This window comes from Lipophrys pholis (genome assembly GCF_963383615.2).
Source record: "Lipophrys pholis genome assembly, chromosome: 15".
Classification (NCBI taxonomy): domain Eukaryota; kingdom Metazoa; phylum Chordata; class Actinopteri; order Blenniiformes; family Blenniidae; genus Lipophrys; species Lipophrys pholis.
Window position 1 is genome coordinate 24,996,692 of NC_137642.1, and position 22,774 is coordinate 25,019,465.

The 22,774-nt window shown below is 40.0% G+C and overlaps 1 protein-coding gene across 2 annotated transcripts in view; it reads right to left on the reverse strand.

The window, feature by feature from the left end:
- b3gnt2b (UDP-GlcNAc:betaGal beta-1,3-N-acetylglucosaminyltransferase 2b) overlaps positions 1-22,774 on the reverse strand; it is a 50,961-nt gene that overhangs the window by 23,752 nt on the left and 4,435 nt on the right. The window contains exon 1 of one of the 2 annotated variants that reach the window (XM_080481736.1): positions 5,579-5,874. The exons of the other annotated variant lie outside the window; for it this stretch is intronic. The gene's annotated coding sequence lies outside the window, so the exon portion shown is untranslated. Of the gene's footprint in view, positions 1-5,578; positions 5,875-22,774 lie in introns of those variants that run through there. 2 annotated transcript variants of the gene reach the window in all.

Here is a 22,774-nt window from a genome sequence, read left to right on the forward strand (position 1 = left end):
CGAGCGGCTGTTCTGGGCGGGGCGACGCCCTCCCTCCACCCCGCGCGCGCGCGCGCGCGCACTCACACACACACACGCTCGACACAGGCGCGTGCGCGGTTTACGCAAACATTTACCAACGCACGCGTGTCCTCGCCCCCTGTTCCGACCCTTTTAATGCGCTGCCGTTAAACGTGCGTAAGTTTCCCTGCGTTTTATGCCCCACCGGCCAAACCTGTTCAGAGACATTTAGAGATTATCGCTTCACAACTCTGATAATAACAAACATGTTAACTGCAACTTGAAAGTTTTGTGTGCCTGCCTCTCACTGCCAACGTCCTTAGACCTCAGCGTCTCCATGGCAACAGACGCTGATCTCCATTGATCTCCGTGAAGTGCCTCTCTCATCTGCTTTGTACGGGATTTTTTTTTTTCTCTCCGCATTTTTTTGCGATCTATTCGAAAACGGTCAGCGGAATCATTCACAAAAGTCATAGCAACCTTATTCCCGAACGTTCCGCTCGCTTCGATGTGCTTTTTGTGTTCCAACGGTGCAGGACCAGTCATTCGCAGATTAAAAGGCAGAAAAATAAAACAACAAAAACAACAATAATAAGAATAAGAATAAGAATTAAACTAATGCCTAGGATAGTAATCTTTGCGCCTTTTAAAGAGGCATTCACAAGAATAAGAAAAAAAATAAGTGAAGACAGTGAAATCATGCAGCAGTTAATAGAAAAGAAAAGAGTAGAAAATATATAATAATAGGGCTAATAATGGGTCAGTGGCTCGCGCCGTCTCCTTGTTGACAGCCAGAGAGGCTGCTACTGTGCTTGCGCACCACATCTGAGGTAAATAGTTCTTCTGCACATGCATGAGTAGAGGAACAATAACAAACATCCAGAGTGGCATGATGCCCAGTCCATATTCGAGTTTACAGTCCATATTGGGGCATGCTGGGTTGAGGCGTGGTGTCCCTGAGGGCCCCTCAGCTCATTTGCATAAAGTTGGATCCCAGCCACCTTTATGCATGCAAGGCATTCTCAGTAACAATCCAAATTTCCAAATATGTCAGATCCAGTTCTGGGTTGTAGCCTGTTGTGAGCAGGCATGTTGGTTGTTCATTATTGTCATGGGAAAGCCGTTATTTTGGGAAATAGGACCTTCCCAACTGGTAACTATACCGGTTCCCCGTGACATGCTGCTTTCCATTTTCCTCCGAAGTATAGAGTCCCTTACTTAGAATGACGTCAATTATTTCAGGAAAAAACTAAAATGGCTGTAGCTTTCTATCATTTACAACATTGCAAGTTCATGTTATGTCAATACGTCAAACTACATGCAGCCACGATGGGTATATACAAGTCAATAAACGAGTGGATAATTTCTACGAGCTGAAAAAACAACATTAAAACAAAGTTCATGCGAAGAAAAAATGAACATCAGAAATAAGCTTTGAAGCAAGTGATTTTTTTGCAGGCCTTTTGGTTCCAGGCTTTCTCAAAAACTACCTTCAAAAAAACCCCATTCATTCATCATTCATAAAAAAAAGAAACAAAACAAACCTCTGTGTGAGTGTGAACAATGAGAGCTGGTCTGAGTGAGTTTCACTCTCCATCTGTGAGAAATTAAACTTTAGCTTTATTCAGAATTAAATGGGTTGTAGTTCAATGAAAAACCTTAAAGTACTTTTTAAAAAAGACTATTCGCGGGAGCATTATGTGTAATTACAAAAAATAGGACTGGAATTACTGCCTTTGTGTTCCAAGTACATTATTATTGTCATAACAAGAGATTACGTTGATCATTTTTTAGAAGGGAGTAGCTTAGAAGACCAAAGAAGATTTTCCACATGACTTTTGAGTTTTTGTTAAATTTTACAGTTGTGGAATTACAATAAATAAATAAATAAATAAATAAAAATAACAAATTCCACAAAGATTTGGGAGATTTTCAACCAAATTCATCCGCCGACTATACTTTGTGTCGGCAATCTGTGAGGTGAAACCGCCGATGATTATGTCAGCAGGGATCAAATCATTCATCAATAATCTATACCCGCATTTTATAACCTCCCTTTTTGAGAGAAATTGCATGTTGGGCCCAGCAGACTTCTGGGGAAACACATGGTAAATACACACAAAATCGATACGAGAGAGGTGACCAAAGAAAAAGAGAGAAACTATGGAAGGGGACTGGTCTCAAAGTCAGATTTACATGATGGGAGATAAAGGAAAAACCTGCAAATAAAAGAACTCTCAGTGAAGGTTGAGCTGGTTTGCACGTCCCAAACGAACATTATGGTGAACAAAGCAAGCATTTTTATTTTTTTTTAGAGGTAATAAATCACATTGCGTGTTTTGCATGAGCTGTTCCAGTGTTTTGTGTGACCTTGAACAGATGCCCGACACTCACGGAATGGGTATTGTTTGTCCGTTTGAATGTCAGACGTGATCCAGTAGCTCAAGCCTTTAAACTCCTCAACCCTGAACAATCGCACCCTATCCTTGAACACCGCTGACGTTTAGTAGTTTAGGGTGCGTTTGTCTTTGATGGGCGTAGTGCCTTCAAACAGCTGGGGGCTCACTCCTAATGGCCAGGATGTAATGGGGGAGGGGGTCTGCTGTGTGGCGGGCTTGAGTCTTTACATCCTCCTGTGTAACAAATCCACAGCTGGTGCCGCCCCAAGGAAACAATGGACACCAGCCTGTGCTCACAAATGATCATCTTCAGGTTCTGGTGTAATTAAAACACAGTGTAGACAGACGCTTTGAAGTCTGCCAGGAAGTTCACTTTCGTCTCTTTGAGGGGACTTTCCACCGGGCTCTTCGTTCCAGGGTTCTTCATAATGCAGGGGGACTAGATACTGTCATAAGCTGGCAATGCGTTCCACAAGCACCTGGCATGATGAGTAAGACACAGTACCGTCTGAGGTAGTGCAAGTCCGCGGTGCAGAAAATCCACATGGGGACAGAAGCTTTGCCTGCTATGAAAACTACATCCGTATGTGACAAGAAGCTTTCGCAAATCCAGAGCGGACCAGAGAAACCTGCAGAGAGCTTTTGTCTAGAAGGCTCCTGCTTTATAGGTTCACCAGTGAGGGGTGTGTCCGGAGTTCTGCGCTTTTCAGAGGAAGCTTTGGAAACCACTGCCGAAAGCAGGAAATGCTATTACATAAGACCGACAATGTGGGCATTATCGCTCATTATGATGCATCCTAAAACTGTGTGTAATGCACTTACTAATTCAAAGTTGTTCATTTTCATCCAAAACCCCAAACAGCCAGCAAATCATTTAAATCTACAAGTAAAAAATCCTTACTAAAAAGTAGCCATTTTATTCATAATCAGTTTCTCACATCTAGAAATATTGAAAATCTAGCCAAAATCAAATAAACACAGCTTTGTGTCTAAATATTCAAGTGGTAGGCTCATCCAATCAGGATTTTCCACATTTGTGACACAAACTCCTCTGTACTGTGAAAAGAGCAACAGCAATAGTAAAGAACCGTTAAAAAGTTGTTGTTATCCAAGAAAAAAGAGTAAAAGAAGTCACTTATATTGCACTTAAGAAAATTCTACTGTCACAAAATCTAAATTAATCCACACAATCTTTTAGTAAATTGGGTTGATAGATAAAGAGCTTATTTTAAATTGGGAATTCATTGTAAATTTAGTCTATGTGAGATGATTAAAAATAAACAATACGCTGTAACAGAGTATGACTTTTTTGGGGGGGAGGGGGGTTCCTTAATGTCCATACATCCATCTTTTATGTCACTCTATCTTACTTGGGCTCTCGGGGTGATCGAGCATTACCCAGATGAGGGGATGTGCAAAGACAGGATACACTGTCAGTATCTTAAATGCAAACTCAGCACAAAGTATCCCCCTGCAGGACCACCTTCTAAATAAAATGTGTAATGACACATATAAAATAATGACAGGTCATTGACTGCATGTGAAACTCAAACAAGCAGATCCATATATTTGTCCCGCCTCAGGACTCATGTACTTTTTCAAATGAACTATGAGTTTTTATGTGTAAAAAAAATACATTACTATTCATCTTAAGTCACTGAAATTTTACAAATAATTTACTATTATAATATATATATTATAATAATGCATCTAAATGGGACGTGTCTATCTGGGATGACACCCTCAAAGAATATCACAGGAATTAATCCCGATATAATTCCATAAGTTGAAAATGATGTTTGATGCTGATATTACCGCGTAGCTGCGCAGAGTCTAAGTACTCCATTACTCCATTACTTATCTTTTGTGTGAGTGCACACATGGTCCACACCCTGATCTGGAGTGTGTTGTGATAGGATGACGGAGGCGTGAAGGAGCCCGCAGACAGCCAGGAGGACTCAGGTGTCTCCTCCGGCTGCCTTCCACGGTGTTTGTTTGCCGTGTATGTGATCATCCCAGGGTGTCTGCCGAGGGCACGCTGCCACTTGTGAGCCGTGGCCCGGCTGCTCCTACATCAGATTTGGTCAAAGAGGGATAAAATCCAGGACTGCTGTTAAAAAGGTGTCGCTGCGCAGAAAGATCCTCCTTCTATGGAAGGCCCCTTTTGCCTCCCTCGTTTAAATCTTGGCTGAAGGATATCATGTCTTTTCTCAAACTGGAAAAAATTTAATTTACATTGAGAGGGTCTTCCAACAAATTCTACCTAACTTGGAGACCACTTATTGACTATGTGGACGGTCTTCCTGCCACAGTGTTCTCTGGGGGGACTACATAGTGTTGCTGCTCCTCCGCTTGTCTGCCACACGGTCACACTGGGATCCCTTCTGCTTTCATTTTGAATGTAGATGTGAGCACAGGGTTTTTGAGCTTCCAATAAGTATGTAGTTCACTTAATTCTTACTTATTTTTAATGTTCTTTTTTTTTTGCTTCTGTTTTTTGCTTCTGTTTTTTGTTTTGTTTTTTGTTCTTGACTGAGAGAACTGAGGTCGGTTTGGGTGATGGGGTTGAGAGAAAATGATACCTTCAGAATATACATCTCTTTGGTGCACACTATTGTACTATGTTCTATTGTTTGCTGTTTTGCACATTTGTATTGCACAATTTTGTACTTCAATAATAATAAAAAAGTTGAAACATAAAAAGGTGTCGCTGCACACAAAAAGATGTGATCAAGCAAAGAAATGCTTAACCTCAGCTTAGCATTAACAATGGTGAGAGACACGGAGTCAAAGAGCCATCAGTCACATCGCAAAGAGACACACAGTCACACACAGTCTATACTGTGTACAGATGATTCAGGCTCATCGGTTGATCTCACATGCAGGTCTTCGGACTGTGGGAGAAAACCAGAGTAAATAGCAAATGCACACCCGTGCACAGGGAGAACATGCAAACCCATGTATGAAAAAGGATTTGCTCTGAGGTGTCAGCTTTCACCAATACGTTACCATGCAGCCTTAGTAGGAACAGAATTTAAAGTAAAAATTTGCCTCACTGATGCATTGCTATTAAAAAGAAAAAAAACACCACACAATTGTGGTGGCTCTATTACAAATTCATATATGCACATGTACACAAGCACGCCCGCGCCATGATAAGGAACTAGTCCGTTACTCACATTCACTTCCTCTTGGCGCTGTGAGCTTAACGTCCACTTGCCCAACACCAACGACTTCGCTTCCCTTTCCTTAACCGGCAGCCAAACAGACGTGTCCTCAAGCACAGATATGGCTGATTAGCAAAAGTACAGCGAGACCCGAGGTGGGTGACGGGGCGAGGAGGCCGAATAAAGATAAGAACTCCTCCTAAAAACTCATGAGGAACGGCTGGAAAACACACGTGACACAGAACAAGACAAACTGGCACTAGAAACATGCCTGTTCTGACTAAAACAAACTTGTCCTCTGTTGGTGTGGCTTACTTCTAAAAGTGTCATCTGAACCCTGCGCTGGATGAGCAAACAGCGCATGTGAAAGCGTCTCGTGAATGCTGAGCATGCTAAACGCAGTGCACACAGAAGGTTTAGCATGCTCGAGCTGCACAACATTGTCTCGTTGTAACTCTGCTCTGTTCTGGATTCATTTTGCATTTGGCTTAGCAAATTATGTCCAAAATACCAGCTGCATGACATTTCCATCAATATTTTAATCACGTTAACAATTACTGTGAACATTGCCTGTTGGTGTGCGACTTGTACATGAGTGAAAACAATAGAATCTCATGATGCAAAAAAAAAAAATTGTATCTAAAGAAATTAAAAACTTGTTATTTGCCCTAACCTTGGTCTCTGGTTCATGAAATAGAAACATCTTTGGATATCACGACCAAAATCAAAAAAAATCTACAAATCATGTGTAATAAGTCAAAAAAAAGTATGGAAGTTTAACTGAATTCAATTACGTTCAGTAGGATCTCCCCATTGTACTTTGTATTGAGAAATGAATATGAACTGATGGCCGATGATGAACTCAGATTTTATATTACCAGTAAATGAGGAAGCCAATGTTTGCTTGGCTTGTCCCATAACGTGTGCTTCTGTGCTTTATAACGGAATAAATCCAATAAATGAAGGAAAACAATGACACGCTCTTTCTGTCATGAGAAGTTGTAAAAATGAGTTGTGCGATGTCTTATCATTATCAAATAAACTAGAATGGAAAGGTTCATTTAAATTTTTTACATTTGATTCAGACAGTGAACCTTCTATCTATAATTTCGATTTATTACACATAAAGGGGAATATTTAAAGCCTTTTTTGATAGATTTCTTTTTTTTTTTAATCTTGGTTTGGGTCTTAAAAAAATATACCATCTCACAATATTTCACTCCATAAATAAAATTTTATTACATCAAATTTTTGTAATTTGTTTCAAGCAGTGGCAAATTCTTTCAATTTAAAAAATAAATAAATAAATACACCATCTTATTTTAAAATGTTTTATGTTTGAAATTAGATTTTTTTTAAATAAATGTCCCTAATTTTATCAATATGAATTAATAAATAAATCAGGTGTTATTTTATTTTATGTTATGTTATGTTATGTTATGTTATGTTATGTTGACATTATTTCTACTATGAGCATAATCAACTTGACTCGTGGTTATAATTAAGTATATAAGCATATGTTAGTACAGGAACAGGAAAGAATATAGATTTCTGTACTTCATTTGACACGATAGAAACATTAGTCACACAGTGCTGGACTGTGCCTGAGCTCTCCACTATCTGAAGGTCTGCGGCCGCTCTGTTTACAGCATAACACCGTTGTTGTGACAACGTCTGATAACAATGCAAAATGCTAAATCTAGTAAAAGGTTCCTCGGTGCCCAACACAGTGTCACAAATGAGTCATTTGAGTCAGTCGGAAGCCGCCGATCAAAGCCACCGTCATGACTTCAGCAGGATGTTCACTTCTTCAGGAGGGATTTTCGATGCAGACTGCAGACAGGAGGAACTCAATGCAGCTGGTTTTACCCACATAAATGCATGCTGCACGCACGCAGGGACACAGGCCGAGTTTTGGCCTCAAATAACACAGAGAAAACGATTCACAGCAAATTCAACAGCAGAATTAAAATGTTTTTACATAGATGGTTAGGTGTCACCGTATATTATGTGTTATTAAGCAAAGGAAACCATTTACAGCCGATGGTTCTCCTATAAACATATCCTAACGCGCTCAAGACACTAATTAGGTTTCTTTTATTTGCTCAGTGTATCGCCATCAAGCTGAAAGTGCAATCGGACATGTTTAACAGGGGAACTTGTTAAACCCGGTTTCTTGTTTCTACAATGGAATATCCGGAGACTAAAATCCTAAAACCAACCGTCAATGTCGTGACTTTAGAAGATTGTTTACTTCCTTTTTGCTCTATGCACATTTAGATAACTAAACTGATCTAATTAAACATACTCAGGTGCATGCACCAACACACAAGCTCAGACTAATGCACCTGCAGTGTCCGCATGTAACTAGACATAAATATGCATACAACTGTACACACCAACTGAAAAATAATACTGTGTCGTGGTTTAGTTTTAGTCCAGTATCTTTTCACCAAATAGCTTCAATATGAGCCTGCATAGAATAATAATACACATTTTAGGGTATTGAATGAAGGTATTTAGGGCACACAGTTGCCTGATGCATGCACTTTAATTGCAGATGGATTGTAATGAAGTTGAATGGAAGTGAAACGGCGTCAATGAATCAAACAGTTATTCTACAATTAGCACTTCCTGCAATTTCTCACTTCATATCCAAAGCTGTTGCCTTTCTGTGTGCATGTTCTGCCTGCAATCTCAAGTCACACATGATGGTTCATTACCTTTATTAGGAGGTGTTAAGCCCATATAACGAACTTACGCTGTACACAGGGATTAGTTATGCTGTCGGGAGAGACGTGACCTCAGATCACAATGAAATCACACATCGCAGAAAGTTTAATGGAACCATTTATAGAGACATGTGCTTACATTATTGGATATTCTGCTTCTTTATTAATGCCATTGTATTGCTTTTATTGTATTTTTCTTGTTTGGACATTATGTTTTTATATCTAGTCCATCATTTCGGTTCAGTTTTTCTTTTTATAGTGCTTTACAAAAGTTGGGTTGAATTATCACAATAACCCATGAAAGTTAATGTCATGATTATATGAGTGTGTTTTTCCTGCTGAGGTGAAATACACGATGCACCAGTTAATGTATCAATGAAGCACCGCTGAGGTTCACTTGTTAAAGTTCAATTTGGATCCCTTAGCTCACGAAATGGTTGAAGTCACGACTGAGCGATGTCCCAAAGCGGAATGCATGATGCAAACGCCGCCAAGCTGAACCTTTGACGCACTAAATTAAGTTATTTTGAAGCACATGGCTGCAGACTAAACTTGCAGGGCTCGTGCCGACCTCAGATAGCACAGAGAAGATCCAGAGCTGCCTCCCGTCAGCGGATACAAGTGAATATATGATGCATCGGTTCCTGCTTTAACCATGCCGCATGCAGTGTTTTTCCTGGAAAATCAGGCTCAGGAGAAAATTCAGAGTCTGCAGCGTAAATTCAACTATAAATAGCCTCAACAGAAACGTCCACGCTCCTGACAGAGAGCGAGCAATATTTAACATATGCAACTAAAGCATGGTGATCATTTGTAAAGTCAAATATAAATGATCTCCAGAGAGAAGTCGGTGTCCTCATGCCCTCAGGTTTAGCATTAGACATGTTGTTTTTCCCCTGAACTTGAGGTGACACTCCTCCACGTTTTTGGAAGGAGTGCCAGGTAGAAACAAAGTTCTGTTGAAAAGTAAATGAACAACTGATCTTATGACGATTAATTCAATAGTCAGCAAATCTCAGCCAATGAATACGGTCAAGTGGGCATATTTACTAACTTCTTTATATACTATATATACATATTTTTCAGATAGTGAGTTTGTCACAATGAAGAAATAAAAGAGGACAACGGCTGGGTTAGACATTTAAAGCTGCTTGTAGAGCATTTTTATAGTTTGTGTAAATAATGATAAAGTAATACATGTATGACTGAAATTGATCATATATCAACATAAAATGTTGACATGTTTTGCTCCTTTACTTTATAAAATCATGTTTTTAGATGTGGAAAAGTTGTGATCTCATGTCTCTATAAAGCATGTGAAAATGGATCTTGGGGTCACACGTCGCAAACTTTAGTGCAAATAACACTACATTGTAGGACAGTAGTAATATAAGTGATGCGTTAACAAGGCTTTAAAACTTTTAATATTCCATACAGCTGAATTCTTACATGGGATACGGTCAGTTTTGCAATTTTCCTGCAGATTTTCTTGTAAATAAACGTTATTTGCCACGTTTCTTTTAACGGTTTGTGGCTGTAAAAAGTATAAAAGTGTAAAAAAACAACAAAAAAAACCCATTTTAAATGCTCCTGATGGTTCAAATTAATGAATGTAAAGGATTGAAATAAACTCATATGCATTCAGGTTTATTTGTCTAACATGACAAATAAGCTCAGCGCAATGTGAGTGATCTTATCTCCGTCCACCTGGGAAATGCGACTCCAGTATTGACTTTGTATTAGGAGCTCCAGAATCCTCCTTCAGCTGCCAAGTGCTCTGCTGTATATCTTTCACATGCCGTGGGTAAACTGGTGACGAATGAGCTCAAACCTGTTTTACTCTGGAGTTCAGAGGAAGTGATTCAGACGACAAGCACAGCTCTTTTCACTTTTCACCCCCACGTCATTGTCTTCCATTGAATTTAACAATTGGGGCTCGCTTCATCTGTGCCTGGATTCCGATGTTTTTAAATAAAAGTTCTAATATGACTTGTAAGCACAGAAACTTGTCAGATTTCAGTCAAACCACAACAAATCGATGTCATACTTTGTTTCTGGCGGGGAATTCCTGGTAGCGTCTAACGTCTGAGACGTTGTTCGTCTCGGTGGTATTAGAGGGAGTCCGACTCTGGAAATAAAAAGCTTGGTTGTTTGATTAAGAGTGTACAGTCGTGGGAAAAAGACAGTTCACAGTCGTGGACCTCAGGAGTTGCTCACTATTGATTAACATACATTTCTAAACAATATACTATATGTTATTTTTATTAATTTTCTGGGGCTGTATGGAGAATTAAATCAATTTGAGTTATTTCAGATGGTCATGCTGATTTAAATCTCCATGCAGCTCAAACAAATTGACAAGTTAACCAAATTTAAAAAGACTTTGAGGCAAGTTTATTTGTGTGGCACCATTCACGCACGAGGCAGCGCCAAGTGAAATCCAAAGACATTGGTTGGATTGAAACGCATCGACAAAACAAAAATAAAAATAAAATGTAATGATTTAAAAGAATTAAGAACTGCAACGATCAAAAGAAGCCCTCCTGTGAGTAATAACCTTTATGAGGCTGTCAAAAATGATGTCTGACACGGTATTTATGTTTGTGGAGTGGCTGACAGCCTGATGTGAGCAGGTTTGGTGATGGCCGGCTTGATCGCTTCTGGATCCCCGTCAGCAAAACACTACACCTCCCAACTGAGTGACAATTACTCCCTGATAAATCTCCATGTGCGAGAGTGGATAGTTTAGCTCCATATTCCCAAATCACATCAATTGATGGTTTTTCTGGTGAAGTAGCTTTGAATATCTGGGAGTGTAGGGATGATAGGGGGATCCTGACGACTTGTTTAAACAGCAGCTTTTTGTTTTCCTCGTTGGATGCGGGGAGCTGGCGTGGCTGAAATTCTTTGTCATTTGTCCGTTTGAGGTTCCTCTCCGAGCAACAATCGCAGCTCTGTGGCTCTCCGCTCTGATCCTGGCAGCGATGTCCTCGGGTCCTGTGACTTTGGACGCCGCGTGTCTCTCCGTTTGTTCTTCTTTGGCGATCCGTGCCCTCTCTGGCGCTCATTTGATGCGGGGAGATCAGAAGCGCTTTGGTTGATGCGCTGCTAATCTACAAATTGTTTCTACCAGATCCACCACACACCTCTATGAGCCCCGCACACACACACACACACACACACACACACACACACACACACACACACACACACCTGCTGTACTTGCACGCGGGGCGCTGGAGCCAATCACACCTCACTATGGGCGATGGCAGGAGACACAGTGGACCGGTCACCAGTCCATCACAGGACAAACACACACAATCACACTCACACCTCGGAGCAATTTAGCGTAACGGGCACCAACGGGCAGAACAGCAAACTCTACACATCCACCAATCTCCCGAGCGGCATTTGAACCCACGACCCTCTCACTGTGAGTTGAGAGTGCTAAACACTGCCCCACCGTCGACGATATTTCAGTGCTTTAAAATGAAGCATAAAAGACCTTCATGTTTCATTCATACATGATGAAGTATATTGAAAACCATTATAGTGACCAAAACCACACACGTCAAGGCCAAAGTGACCGTATTCAGCTGCGTGCGTTGTAATCATTAGCTATGAAAGTAGTGACTCTTCAAGTTGACACTGGATGTTCAGCTTTGTAGGGGAAAGATTGTAATGGCTTTAAAACTGAAACAGTTTGTTTTTCCCTTCTGATTTGCGGTCAGAAGTGGTTTTTGAAGCCATGTTTAGTTTCAGAGTTACAGAGTTACCGGGCAAAGAAATATGAAACAAAGTGTACAAGAAGTGCTGATTGTCTCTTTAACGTCTGACCAAGAGGATCATGGGATGTGATCAGACACTCGGATGAGGGGATTTTCACATGACTTCTGTTTGGAAATGCTGCGTGTGGAAGTCAGTCATCTGGCTTCGCACACAATGCTGCACTGCACTTCTTCTTTATTTGTGAAGAATGCAGAAAAGAAAGACAGGAGGAACAGTACAATCCTCCCAACGTGCCGACGTAGCAAGACCCGAGACTTTTAACGACTTTCTCATTTTGGTTTGAGAAATGGGGAAGTGATTTACTGGTCTTGGGAGAACGACTCTGTACGTAATGTCCTAGATGCCTGAAATATGGTCAGTATGTACAACAGACCATGCTGATGAAAACGCGGCGTGGCCGTGGCACTCGCCATGAAACAGGAAGTGACGTGTAGTGCCACCTTGTGGTAGCAGGAATTTCAACTTGTTTGATGTATTACTGTTCGCCCGTTGCCCATATTAGGCTCAAATGTAGTGACATGGACCAGGACACAATCGTGATGAGTCATGAATAAAACGGCGAATTTCGGTATTTCGGCATGGAAGTGTTTATATCTCAGCTGCACATGATCCAATCGACGCCAATCTTCAAAGCCTGTACACCAGATCCAGTCTCAAGACACCCATACTTGTAAATTTCGAAATAGTAAAGGCATTATATTTTCACATACCATCCACAGCTTGGAAAAATTCATGGAAAACCAATGGTTTGACCTGGGAGGATGAAATTTGGCACAAAATTAAAAGCTGCTGAACACGTTCATATTTCATTGATTTCAGATATGGGCAGGGCAAAATGGCTCAACAAGCGCTACCTAAACATTTGGAAAAATTCATGTAAAACCAATGGTTTTGCACTCTGACGTACGCCAAACCTCACCATGCGCCACGTTCCAACCTGTCAATGGTTCAAAATGTCCTTGAGCCAGACGCTGGATTCCATTTTGCTCAGGTTAGGGGGTTTGGGGACCTTCTACTCCCGTCTTGCCAGACATAATGATAGGCTCTGCACTTTTTCTTGCCGTTTTAGTTTGGGAATCTTTGTCATATCTAGGAGCTTGTCCAAGGACATATTAATTTAGCCATGACAATTCATTTGGCACTCGATTGTGTTGTATTTGTGTATTTACTAAGATATGTAGGTCATTCCTTTTCACTTGATTTGCATACAGGCTTTATTGTCTCGCATCTTGACAGGGTTTGTATTGGAATTTAGAACAGCATTTTCTTTTGGTGGTTGCTCTTTTTTTTTTTACACTTGTTCCAGGAGGTAATTCTCACCTTGCTACAGCTTTCTTCAGGACTTGATTGTCTTGCCTTGGCCTTCTTATTTCAGTATAGAGATTTTAAACTTGTGTTGGGATTGGTTGGAAAACATTTCAGGACCTGTTGGTCTTGTTTTAGACACTTTCTTGCCTCAAGGCCTATTATTAATATCCTGGTTTACTGCTCATCACATGACACTGTTTTTATAACTTTGAACTTAGAACAACTTTAACTCGGGATGACTTGTTCTTGTCTTGTCACCTGCCTTCGGGAATTGTTGATCTTGTGGGTACATTTGTCCACAGGATGTGATGCATGCTCTTGGCACTTCTTTTGGAAACTTGTTCATCTCTTGGCACTCGTCTGTGAGTCTTTATCGGGATATGTTAGTTTAAGCTCTGTCTATGCTGAGCGAGAGTTTTTGACAGAATACTCTATATTACTTTGATTTATGTTTTATACCGGATGCTCCTGGTTAAGCTTCACCACTTTTAATTGACTAAACGATTAAGACCCAGTTTACATGACAACGTTTTACATGAAAAAGCATTTTCGTTTCAGAAAAGTTTCGTATTTACACGGCAACTTTTCAAAAATGATGTCCATTTTCACGTAACCCTCCGGGCCCCGTTGGTACGGCACCTGACACATCTTATGATGATGTAGCAGAATGACACATGCGCAACGAGTCTCTGCTTCAACGGTTCTCTTAAGTCCACATTTTAAACTTTATAGCAGTCTTTGAATTGTATTAATCGGCCAAGTAAAACCTGAATTATGATAAATAATAAACACAATATTTTGTGCCACGCTCGGTGAGTGGTTGGAGCCGTTAAGCACATAAAGGCTGAAAAAGATGTAGTTAGCATGTTTGGCCACTAGTGGGTGCTTTTGGTTTGTTTTTGTCATGAAACCACTTGACAAGCTGAGTGATCCCTTTGCCATATCAAGGAGGCAGCAGATTTTGAAAAAACAAAACAGCATTAGAATAAAACATTTGGATAGAAGCCTGACTTTATCTCGCACACTATATTATTTTCTGTCATCCAAATACAACAGATGGTTTCAGTTCTATTGGTTTTGAATTCCCGGTGATGAATCATATTTACAAAGCGAACAATGAAGAACAATACAGACGTTTCATGAAAATCTGGTGCTCCTGCGTATTGCAGTGCAGACGCTCCCTGATTCATGGTGCTGCAGAGTCACGCTCCCTCCTCTTTTCTCAGTATTGATGTGTGTTTTTTTTAAAGCTTCTCCTACACACGGGACATAAAGCCCAGTTAAACTCGGAGTCATTGATAGCGACTTATCCATTCAGAGTCGGTCTAATCCGGGCTCACATGGGAGAAGCTTTGAAACCGGATACTCCAGCGAGTCTGAAGCTGCAAGTCACTTCTCTCCTCGTATTACAGAGATGGAAAAAAGAGTTAGAGATGAAACGGGGCGAAATGATGCGCCACATCTCATCTCTACTTTTGTTTAAAGAGTGGACGAACTAAGGATGTGAGCCGTTATACGAGGTGGTTTGGTTAAAAGGAGGAAGTATGTTTAGACGTTACATATGTAAATCGACGAGGACTTGCAAGCAATCACCTATGAGGAAAAGTGATTAGAATTGGTTTTATTAAGAAAACAACAATGAATAATGAACTCACCTAGATTAAAAAACATTCTTGAATTCCTAACCCTTTTGATAAGAAAGCATGTGCATGCCGAACTCTGTGTTCCTTCACGTCTCAGCTTCAAGTGTTGAAGTCTGTGCACGGGCGCTCTGCTTTCTGTTTTGTGGAATCAGTTTCCATAGAGATTTAATTGTACCTCGGGGACTATGGGTAGTTACTGTGTCGGTGTCGGTTGGCAACGTTTCCCCGCCTCACTCCGCAGTTTAAAAGAGGTCAAACGGAGAAGAAATGACGGACATACTGGAGATTCCTCTTGGGTTACCAATAAAACCGTGCACGTCAGGTATGTGGAGGAGGAGTCTGGATGAACGGATGTTTACAGATTCTTAAATACTTTTGTCTGTGCTGCTCTGTCTAATAAAACAAACTTGTCAGGTAAAGCTCTGTTTGTATTTGATGTACCAGGTTTACTCTGCCACGTTGAGAAGTTGAGCAAGTTTTCTGAAAGTAAAACATGAACCACAATTCTTCCATAGACAGCAGCAGACTTACTTAATGATCTAACAATACTGCGTATAGAGTTATGAGTCATGTTACTGTCAAGAAGTTTTTAACCTTCAAATTCTGTAAACAATCACAGAACTTAACTTAAATTAAAAAAAAACCCGACAAAAAGCAGTTGTATCTTTTGGTTCAGCCCCCGTTTACATAAAAACGTTTCAAGTGAACACATCGTTTTCGTTTCAGAAACGTTTCGCCTTTACACAGCAAAGTTTACAGCAGAAATGCTGAAAATGGTGTAGTTAACATGCCTGGCCACTAGCGGGGGCCGTTTGTTCTTCTAATGAAAACACACACATGCGCGCAGAGAGCGATTTTTGAAACACGCAAAAGTTGTGTTTTTAGTGGCTCCGAGCACCTTTGTCGCGTAAACAGACGCCCAAAACGCTTCGAAAGTTTTCCTTCTTTCATTCTTTTGAAAACGACACACTGAGGCTGAATCTCGCAGTGGGCAGGCATTTCTGTGGTGAAGTTTTAATCCTGCAGTTACAACTTTCTTGTTTTGTGAGCAAATCTGTCAAAATTCAGCAAAATAAAAAAATAAAAAATAAAAAAGTCATGGTAAACTGCGTACTGTAATTGATACCAGAAGTACATTTAATAATAATGCGTTATCACAGGCACTGGAACAATGTCTTCCGACTGAGGTTTGTTTATATTTCAGGAAAGGAGTAAACAAGCCTGTAAATCTTAGATCTGCTGTGTTTCCACACGGAGGAAACTACAGTAACCGCCGAGCTGAACCTCTTCCTATCCCTGCTCTCCTGAGAGCTCTGTAATTATCTGTGACAGGCCTTCTAACACGGGTGTCACCCATGTCTCTGGAATGTGTGTCAGAGACACAGACAATGATTATCTTTCTTTTTAAGTGCGTGTCCTTTGCTTGGCAACAAGAAGCACCGCGTGTCCCAAATTCCAGTCCTGTTGGATCAATTCTACATGGAGTTTTCATGTTCTACCTGCGCATGCATTCTCCAGGTTGTCTTCCACAGTCCAGAAATATGTGTAATTAAACAGTTTTTACCATGATATCGGGTCAAAATGAGGTTTTAATAACCATTTCCTTATTATTACCAATGAATCCAAACTTTTTTTATTTTGTTTATTTGTGGAAATTGTCTAACTTTTTGTGTTTTTTATATATATTCTTAATAGGGACTGAGTGATTCTGTAATATATTGGGAATATATTTCAAAGACCGCAGCTGTGGTTGAATTGGGCGACTGCTTAAACAGTGGTTTAAGTGCTATATGTGTAAAATCTATCTAAGTTTGAAATGTTTAATATATAGTGTAAAAGACAGGGATAATATGACAGTGATGTCGTGGTTGCTATTGTTTCCTCACAGCAATAAAATACGGATTCTATACCGAGGTGTGGAGTTTGCTTGTTCTCTCTAAGTCGACTATTTCTACCCAGTGTCAACTCCTATAGCAATATGCATTAATATTAATTTCAAGGCCTTTAATAATTGTTTTATATTGTATTTATGGTCAAAGAAATAGCATTTACTATGATTATATATATATATATATATATATATATATGACCAAACTAAATGAAAGAAATATAAGTGACATCAAGCCTTTGTTACGTGGAGTATTTACGAGCAATGCTGCTGGATTACATTCACGTGCGTCGGTGTTCCTGCGGCGGTCCTTGAGGCTGGCATGGGAATACCTCAGTGGAGCGAGTCGGCTCCGCCTCCTGCTCCTGTGACACCTGAGCTCAGGTGCAGCCTCCAGAGTCCCAGACAAAACACACCGGAACAGCCCCGCGCCGCTCGAGTGTGCATGTGTGTGTGTGTGGTACACACACAGAGAGAGGCAGAGAGGATTTAACCTGGAAAATCTGGATTGAGAAACAAAACCATTTCGTTTGGTCTTCATATTCTGTCTCTTCTATAAGATATGAAAACACTCCTAATGAAAATGTCTGAGCGATTGATTATTGGCTGTAAGAAACCAAAACTGGCTGCGAACGACTCCCGTGATGAAACTGAAGATGAGTCCACAATAGAAGCAAATAAATCTGAACTCCAATCTTAAATGCGAGTCACATATAATATCAACCTGAGATACTTCTGTTCACTTTATAGGGGAGAAACAAGCGATTGCTTTTAGTGATTATTTTCAATCTTTCAAATCTCTGGTTCAATTCCATTTGAATTGCTTTTTTCTATTCTACTGCATTACATTGTATGACTTTCTATTCTATTGTTGTATTCTATTACATTACATTCGGTCCCACTGTATTCCATTATATCCCATTTGATCTAATTTGTCTAATCTGACACGTCACATCAAAGTACACACACACACACACACACACACACACACACACACACACACACACACACACACACACACACACACACACACACACACACACACACACACACACACCTGTTTTTAATGCTCCTTCATGGTAACGTCCCAAAGGGGCTGTGAAGGTGATTTGAATGCACGTCAAAGAGTAGTAGCGATGAAAGTAACGCAGACAAACCGGTTGGTGAAGCACCGACTCTAATTCCCTGTCATTTCTTTTGGGCTCCAGTGTATAAATACACAAATACTGTCAAACAGACACTTCCACTGTGATTGAGCCAGAGTTCAACTATTATGAAGCTCGTTCATAGTTTAGGATCAAAACCACGAGTGTCAAGCACATTTTAGTTCAGGGGCCACACGCAGTCCAATTTAAGTAGGCCGGAAAAATACTATCATAATAACCTTGAAATTTAAACTTTTTAAGTTTTTCTTTGGCGTGGCGCAGAGTATGCGTGATGAATATTTTCACAAAACCAAAACAATTAAGAATAAAAAGTACTACAATCTCAACATGAAACTAATTTTAACGAAACATTTTGCCGCAAAATAAAGTGCAATGGACAAAAAAACGTCTCCTATTGCCGTTGCATTACGCACGTTATTATAAACTCACCCCGACAGCATGGTTCTGAAGGCCAATGCCAGTATGGTGGTTCACAATGATCTCTCCGATATGGTTTTTTCACATATTAAAGAAGTAGAACTTCCCGTTTGAATGAGTCACCAGTGAAACTTCCAACAGTTTTAATATCGTGAGAACTTTCTGGATGGTTGTGATATTTCGGGTGACTCTAACCCCGCCTCGGCTGATTTAATTATTCTGCCACTAATGTCAATTAACTCACCGCAACAGAAGCGTGACTGTGCTAAATTCCCTTTGACGCCCACTCTTTGTTTGTTCCCAGTGCATCAGTTATAAGAACTTCTCTCTAATTGCTCTTATCCATCAACAACAAGTTTTTACAGACACCGGATGTCTATTAATGTAGGAAATGGGTTGACTGAGTGGAAAGCCTTTCCCCGAAACAACCGCTGAATGCATTTCTGTTATTGAGGAGACATTTTTCCTGCAGCTCGTGATGTATTAAATGTATTAAAGGTATGAAGTCACCAATTACTCTTGTCATGTCCGCGAGGCTGTTGTGATGGAAACTCACCATTTACAATCAAATAATGTGTACAAAACGAGAATGAACCGAACAAACCTGTGGAGAAGAAGACAATCTAATGCCAACTATTAATATATTCAACCACGTCTCTGCTAAATACATAAATACCTGTCGATTTCATCATGAACTAGAGCTGCACTCGGTAACCGATTGGTCCTTGGATGACGACAAATCATCCCTGAAACTTTCATGCAAATTGGGTCAGTAGTTTTTGCAAAAAGTTGGTAAAATACATACAAACAAATAAATACACGCAGGAGAAAACATAACCTTCTCGGCCAACTTTCGTCGGCGAAGTTCATACTGACGATATTGTCCTTGTATTATATGACGACTGGGAATTCCCGTGTCTCATGTTCTGGGGCTTGTAGTTAGGAAACCTCGTGAGAAGTGGAAACCTAATTAAATATTCTTACATGTATTTTGGGGGTTTGAAGGAGTTCAATGCACGCTGGTGTCACATGATGCTTATTTGATGAAAATTGGAAGTTACCAATGTGAAAATAGTAAAGATGGGGGAAGCAACAGGACACTGGTGTAAACGGAAAAGAGTGAAGTTCAATGGATATTGAATGTTTTTAACCCTTCATCTGACAATATTTAGTAACTTTTGGATTTGATATGGGCTTTTTGGAACTAACAAGTTTACCTGGCGAAAAATAAAGACTTTGAACACATAGAACTAATAAATACAAAAACATGTGTTTGATCTATCTTATTTTCTCCATATAACACTTTAGCACTAAATGTACAAACTGTTACAATCGAACCATTTCCAGGGCATTCATTGAATACTCACGTCATGTCATAGTATGTTTATATTTGTCCTTGAAATTATTTTGGTGAGTTTCTAAAGACAGCCATATAAACAATGCAAAAATATGTTAAAACAAATGGTAAAATCACAATTATTTAGCTATTTTTGGCCTCAAATTTCTTTCGAATGATACATTTCCTCATTTAATAAATATCAAATATTGTGCAATTTCATTTTCTCATGCTTTAAGTACTTCAGTCCTATCATTTAATGTGGCACCAGTCATTGGGAGTAAACCAAAACTATAATAGCAGCATCTGTGGTATTTTGAGAGTGTTTTTATAAAAGTGTGCCTTGTTCATAATTCTCTCAAATTATAAACATCCTACAAAAGCAGCGCCAATCTCAGAGTTCAGTTAAATTTTATTTCATTCCTTGACCAAAGAAAAGAAGAAGAAGAAGTGATTCAATACAATATGAAACAAAACATGTCAACCAATGTCATTCAATCATGTATTCTGTGATTCTGATCAATTTTGTTTGGAAGAAACAAGAAAAAATGCTGACTTTACAAAATAATGTTTATTTTTTTATGTAGTCACAATAAAGGGTTAATGGATAAGTGTTCTCACAATATGTTTTTGATAAACAGAAATGCCATATAATTGTTTTTTGTTATGATTGACTTGAAAAAGCTAAAAAAAAAAAAAATAATAATAATAATAATTTGAAACTTAAGGTTTTCTCTTGCATTTCAAGGAGTGTTTTTTTTTTTCCCATCAAATTCTCAAAATGGCAAAGTGTCACATGAGGAAAGGATGAAGTATGAAGTAATAGCGTATAAAAGAATGGGGCAAAAGAGGGACATAAAATAAAATAGAATGGGGAAGAATGGAAAATGATAGTCGGTATTAGGATGGGATGGAATAAATGGAACGTGTAAAATAGGAAATAATAGAAAGCACTAGAAAAATAATGAAGTGATATAGAACTCCAGCCTCCAGTGACCCTAAGTTAAAGTGGTATCTTTAATATCACTTCACGTCGGGGTCACTGGGGGCAGGACGGATGAATTGAGGGAACAGTCACAACTCAGCTGAAAGTATTATGGCGTCTCTGCGGTTTGTTCAGGTGTGATTTGAAAAGTAATGAACATAAAGTTTTGTTACATAACAGAATTAAAGACAAACTGAAACACTGACGTATTTGTGACCCGGTCCACATGACCTCTCTGTGACCCCCGTTTCAACCTGATCTGCCTGCACTGAAATCGGAGACGTGAGACCGACCCGAGTGTAACTGTGCAGAAAGGTGCAGGACTTTTTTTTTTTTTTTTTTTTTAAGAAAGTGCTGACTCTGGGGAATGTGGGGAATGTTAGAGAGGGAGGCCCGGCTTCTTTATCACCTTTCATAATGCAGCACTGTAAAACACTTGCTAATGTATCCTGTCGGTGAGGTGCTGCCTGTCCTGTAACGTGTCCGCTATGCTCTGCTGATGCGGAGGTCATGGTGGGAGAGCTGCGGGGGGGGGCAGGGGGCACATCGCCCTGGAAACATGAAACATCAACAAATTGACTATCATGAGAGGCTGGAATAGGGCACATGAAGTAATTACAAATTATTAGAGTTACAAAAAAAATTACAAAATACAAATTTATATCACTAACTGAAAAAAAGTGAATTTCAAGCACGAAACAAACCAACTGACCAACCGACCAACCGACCAGCGGATGACCCAAACCAACCAAACAACCAACAGTAAATCAAACCAACCAACCAAACATCAAGTGAATCAAACCAACTAACCAACCAACAAGTGAACCAAACCAACCAAAGAACTGACGACCAACCGACCGACCAACATGAAGACTTGAGGGGTGAAGTTAAACTCTCACCATCGATCCCAGCAAATTACCTGTATAGATCATTTTTGAAGCTTAATGTTCCAACACCTACACTGCTGGCCTCCTCAGACTCTTCCAGCTGTTTTTGACATTTGGACAATACTTGGACTCCACATGACTCAGAGCTGCTCCAGAGGACCGTGGACTCCTCAAAGCAATTCAATCATGTCAATTAGACTGACTGACTGTATTCTAGTCACAGAGGTACACACTCTTTCTCTACAGATGCTCCAATCCCACTGCCTGAGATTGTCCAGGTCTCCAGGAAATCACATCAGCAATGCCAACAGAACAAAGTGAATTATCCTGCGTGCTTCCTCCAGTCTGCCAGCGGTCACGACGAGAGCTCAACAAATACTCCCCAAACTGTGCCAGTCGAGCTGTTTGTTTTCACGCTAATGTCATCTCGGTTTACAGTTGGCAGCAGAGAGATCCATTAACCATCAGTTATACCGGACTGCCCGGGAACAAAATTCGATCTTCATCCCATTAAATGTTCCACTTCCTGCACCGAGAACGACGGGATGGAAAGAGATTGATAAGTCACCTCCTAATGTTTGATCTCTGAGCAATAAGACTTTAGATTCATGAGCTTGTTCTCTGAACACAGAACTGACATTTCAAACAGAAATCCAGTTAAGATAGTGACGGATCTGTTGTTTTTAAGACGACGCCCCATCTGTGGACGAGAGATATCCAAGAACAGGTAGTGGACAGGGTGACTTTATATCTGCTGATGTTTTGAACTCCATAATATAGCAATAAATACAGGTCCACTCAAAGTGCATCTTATGTTGGTAAGAGTTTACATCATCCATCCAGCCACAAGCGCTTCATGCTGGGATCTCCTGGACCTGGTTAGACTGCGGAACTGAGTAGATATGAACACATTCGGAGCAAAATATAATGGAACTGAAGACGCATCAAAACGAATCAATGAACACAAAAACAGAAAAGCTGCAAAAAGCTGAATTCAAAAAGTGAAAACCCTTTTAACAGGAACCGAAACCCAGAAAGAAGTGTGGAAACAAAACCG